Source organism: Ovis aries, chromosome 9, assembly GCF_016772045.2.
Source record: "Ovis aries strain OAR_USU_Benz2616 breed Rambouillet chromosome 9, ARS-UI_Ramb_v3.0, whole genome shotgun sequence".
Classification (NCBI taxonomy): Eukaryota; Metazoa; Chordata; class Mammalia; order Artiodactyla; family Bovidae; genus Ovis; species Ovis aries.
The window spans coordinates 52,359,610-52,364,918 of NC_056062.1; the positions used below are offsets into that span (position 1 = coordinate 52,359,610).

The window sequence follows — 5,309 nt, forward strand, 5'->3', positions numbered from 1 at the left end:
TTATAAGTGAGGACACTACTCTAACAGAGATTTCCTTGCCTCAGAGAAGAAAGAAGGAAAAGTTAGGATATTTATGAGATTTTGGAGTCAGTTTATGGAAGCTCTTTCAATGTGGAGGTGATGGGAGAAGGGGTGACTAGCACTGAAAAATAATTATGATGTAATAGTGTGTATTGGTGGACACTGCAAAGGGAGGGTCTTGAGGTGAGGTTATACAAAGAGAAGAGACTAGAAGACTAAATAGTCGTATAATGCTATGTATTGAAAAGTCTTGATGGCTTGATGTTCATTTAAATGATTTTTCCTGGAAGCTTCTAAATGAACAATAAAGTTATTTTCAACTTATCTTCCCGGTCAAGAGTTTCCCGGAATAGTAAACGTATGTTGGTTGATGAAGACAATGGAATAATAAAGTGATATTGGTGAAGACAGCCTAATGGTGGAGTAGAGTTATGTTAATGTAGAGAATAAGCTGTGTGCTGTAGGTGCTTTCAGCTTCCATTCAAGTGACTCAAAGTTAAATAGGATATAATCACTATTCTGAAAGAACATAGAATATGAAAGTTTTTTATTGAATACTAAAACAGATTTGTTCTGATTATAGAATGTTTAATTATTGATAAAAATAGAGAAAAATATAAACAAGAAACTGAAAATCACCAAATCCCACCAACATAACAGAGCATTTGACGTTCAACATGTGTATGTGTTGTGTTCATTTGCATTTAGTTTATATGTATGGTGGCAGCTCAGACGGTAGAGAATTTGCCTGCAATGCAGAAGACCTGGATTCGATCCCTAGGATGGGAAGTTCCCCTGGAGAAGGAAATAGCAACTTACTCCCGCACTCTTGCCTGGAGAATTCCAGAACAGAGGAGCCTGGTCGGTGAAAATCCATTGGATCACAAAGTTTGGACATGACTGAGCAGCAAATACACACATGATAAAATATATGTAATTTGTAACCAAAAGTTGAATTCCCATCATCAATAAGCTTCATAGCCAGCTTTATTTTTCACTTAATAAAAAAGTCCACGAACTTTTCTAATGTAGTTAAATGTTTTCTGAAAACTTGAATTTTTAATGTCTATGTGCGTTTGTATATATTTTAACCTAATTAAGTTAGTGTCTCATTCTGAAGCATCTTTGCTTGCTCAGGGGCAATGAAAATACTTATTTGATATAACTATTTCAAAACATTTGGGTCAGTACTTCTTAGCAGCATCTGTCAACAAAGACAGAGAAGAATGGATGTAAACTTTCATTCATTTGTTGAGCTTAGATCAAAACTGCTAAAATGTAGTCATAAAATTCCTTTAAAGCCTCATCTTTACCCTTTAAAATAATTTTATGACGTTCCCCATAATATGTCAATGTTATTTTTTTTAAATACTAAGTAATTTTCTCCCAAAGTTTTGAGTAGAGTTGATTCTCTAAGGAGTTGCCAGAGCTTTTAGTATTCATACAATATTAAAATAATTATTCATAAGATTGTCCTGGATTCTGATGAAAAACAAGTCAGTGAGGAATGGAGCCAACTTTAAATATTATGCTTTATTACTGCATTTCAAACAGGAGATTTGGGAAAGGGGGAAAAGGGAAACAAAACATTTGAATTAGTTGAGTCCAATTATTTAGCACCAGTAGCAAGAAAGGTTAATTGACAAGCTCAGCTGAAGTGCACTGAAAGGAAGTAGGAAGATGGTTCATATCAAAAATTAAAAAAAATAAAAATAAATAAAAAGAGAAAGAGAAAGAAGCAACAAGCATTGCATCAGGAAACAGAGATCATAGTAGAAGTGCCCCTTTCATTGTCACTATCACTCCATATTAGCAAAATGCAAATATCAAATAAAAGCAATATTGTAGAAATCTCCTACTCTAAAAAGGAAGCACTAATTTTTAAAAGAGAAGTTTTTGTTACTTTTGGAAACGTTAAGGTCTTAGACTGGTAAATATCTCAAGAGATAAGTGAAGAAACTTTAGAGTGGAATTTTGCAGATAGTAAATATGATGAAAGTGAGAATAGGGACACATCCCTTTTCCTAAAACAATTACAGACATTTAAAGAGGAGGAACAGGAGAAAATTAATACAAAGAATAACACAAAACTGTGTGGATCACAATAAACTGTGGAAAATTCTGAAAGAGATGGGAATACCAGACCACCTAACCTGCCTCTTGTGAAATCTGTATGCAGGTCAGGAAGCAACAGTTGGAACTGACCATGGAACAACAGACTGGTTCCAAATAGGAAAAGGAGTACGTCAAGGCTGTATATTGTCACCCTGCTTATTTAACTTACATGCAGAGTACATCATGAGAAACGCTGGACTGGAAGAAACACAAGCTGGAATCAAGATTGCCTGGAGAAATATCAATAACCTCAGATATGCAGATGACACCACCCTTATGACAGAAAGAGAAGAGGAGCTAAAAAGCCTCTTGATGAAAGTGAAAGAGGAGAGTGAAAAAGTTGGCTTAAAGCTCAACATTCAGAAGACGAAGATCATGGCATCCGGTCCCATCACTTCATGGGAAATAGATGGGGAAACACTAGAAACAGTGTCAGACTTTATTTTTTGGGGCTCCAAAATCACTGCAGATGGTGACTGCAGCCATGAAATTTAAAGACGCTTACTCCTCGGAAAAAAAGTTATGACCACCCTAGATAGTATATTCAAAAGCAGAGACATTACTTTGCCGACTAAGGTCCGTCTAGTCAAGGCTATGGTTTTTCCAGTAGTCATATATGGATGTGAGAGTTGGACTGTGAAGAAGGCTGAGCGCCGAAGAATGGATGCTTTTGAACTGTGGTGTTGGAGAAGACTCTTGAGAGTCCCTTGGACTGCAAGGAGATCCAACCCGTCCATTCTGAAGGAGATCAGCCCTGGGATTTCTTTGGAAGGAATGATGCTAAAGCTGAAGCTGCAGTACTTGGACACCTCATGAGAAGAGTTGACTCATTGGAAAAGACTCTGATGCTGGGAGAGATTGGGGGCAGGAGGAGAAGGGGACGACAGAGGATGAGATGGCTGGATGGCATCACAGACTCAATGGACATGAGTCTGAGTGAACTCCTGGAGATGGTGATGGACAGGGAGGCCTGGCGTGCTGCGATTCATGGGGTCACAAAGAGTTGGACACGACTGAGCGACTGAACTGAACTGAACACAAAACTTAGATGACTTTAAGATCCTGATGAAATTAGAGAAGTGCATCAGACAGAAACAGAAGGGTGGAATTGCCAAAGTCATAAATTTTATTTTTTCAACAATAGTGATTGGAGCTGTTCTCACTGGAGTCAGATACTACACTTAATTCAGGACTTTAGCAAGTAGGAATACAAGAGTTTAGGAAGACCTCTACAGCTTATTTACTACTTGTTGCCAAGTTTGTACCCTTAAAGTACATCAGTTTTATATTCCCCCTCCTCCATCCTCTGCTAAACATTGTTTCACTCTATGTTTTATAAGCTTGACTTTCTTATGTCTCATGTAAGTGACATCTTGTGTTTGTGTGTGTGAGTGTATGCATGTGTGTGTGAGTCACTCAGTTATGTCCAACTCTGCAACCCCATGGACTTTAGCCCAACAGGCTCCTCTTTCCATGGAGTTCTCTAGGTAAGAATACTGGAGGGGCTTGCCATTTCCTTATCTGGGGGATCTCCTCAACCCAAGGATTGAACCTGGGTCTCCTGCATTACAGGCAGATTCTTTACCACCTGAGCTACCTGGGAAGCAAGTGACATCATACAGTACTTGTTTTACTTAGTCTGACTTATCTCAGCAGAATGTGCTCAAGGTCCATCCATTTGTTGAAAATGGCAGAGTTTCTTTCCTGACTTTCCAGGTTTTCTGATGGCTGAGTAATACTCCATTGTGTGTATATACCAGGTCCTTTCTTATCCATTCATCTATTAATGGACCCTTGGGTTGTTTCTATGCCTTGGCTATTGCAAATAGTGCTGTAATGAACATGGCAGTGAGTGCATAAAAAGGTATAGAGACACATGAATAGACTCCTAACACATTATGAGTGGAAATCAAAAGAAATTAAAATAAGACAAAGAGAGACAATTTGTAATGTTCTCAGTAATTTTGTTTTGCTTTTGACAATGATTTTTATTTAAAAAAAAATTCTTAATTGGAGGATAATTGCTTTACAGTGTTGTGTTAGTTTCTGCCTCCAGTTCAGTTCAGTTGCTCAGTCGTGTCCGACTCTTTGTGATCCCATGAATTGCAGCACGCCAGGCCTCCCTGTTCATCATCAACTCCAGGAGTTCACTCAGACTCACGTCCATCGAGTCTGTGATGCCATCCAGCCATCTCATCCTCTGTTGTCCCCTTCTCCTCCTGCCCCCAATCCCTCCCAGCATCAGAGTCTTTTCCAGTGAGTCAACTCTTCACATGAGGTGGCCAAAGTATTGGAGTTTCAGCTTGAGCATCATTCCTTCCAAAGAAATCCCAGGGCTGATCTCCTTCAGAATGGACTGGTTGGATCTCCTTGCAGTCCAAGGGACTCTCAAGAGTCTTCTCCAACACCACAGTTCAAACTCATCAATTCTTCAGTGCTCAGCCTTCTTCACAATCCAACTCTCACATCCATACATGACCACTGGAAAAACCATAGCCTTGACTAGACGGACCTTAGTCGGCAAAGTAATGTCTCTGCTTTTGAATATGCTATCTAGGTTGCTCATAACTTTCCTTCAATGACGCAAATAAAAATTTGGAACACTTCAGAAGTTTCCATGTCATCGTTGCACAGGGGCCATGCTAATCTTCTCTGCATTATTCCAATTTTAGTATAATGCTGCCAAAGCAACCATGTTTAATTTATTGACAGGAGAAGATTAGAATAGAGGAAAGAAATCAATTGCACTGTAGTTGATTCCTCTTGAAGGAATAGAATCCTTCTGGTATAGGAACCAATGGCTACATGTCATCTCAAAGGGATATCTCTCCCAACTGTATTTAAATTCAGTAATAAGCACTTGAAAACTGGTATGGATTAACCAGAATCCTGAAGAAACAGAAACTACCTTTCAACATTCAGGTGTTATTCTTACTTTCTTTACTTTTTCCTCTAGGCTAAAACTTTGCATAACCAAGGAAAACTATTGCCTCTTCTGCTGTGGGCTTAAATTAGGATGCCAAGAACAGATAATATATTGAATCCTAGGGAGTGGTTTATCTTATCTGCTACTGCTAAGTCGCTTCAGTCGTGTCCTACTCTGTGCGACCCCATAGACGGCAGCCCACCAGGCTCCCCAGTCCCTAGGATTCTCCAGGCAAGAACACTGGAGT

The 5,309-nt window shown here is 39.0% G+C and overlaps 1 non-coding gene across 1 annotated transcript; it reads right to left on the reverse strand.

The window, feature by feature from the left end:
- Window positions 1-4,725: 4,725 nt before the first annotated feature.
- Window positions 4,726-4,829, reverse strand: LOC114116512 (U6 spliceosomal RNA). The gene has a single exon (XR_003590415.1). It is a non-coding gene; the product is annotated as a U6 spliceosomal RNA (small nuclear RNA).
- Between the last annotated feature and the right edge of the window lie 480 nt (window positions 4,830-5,309).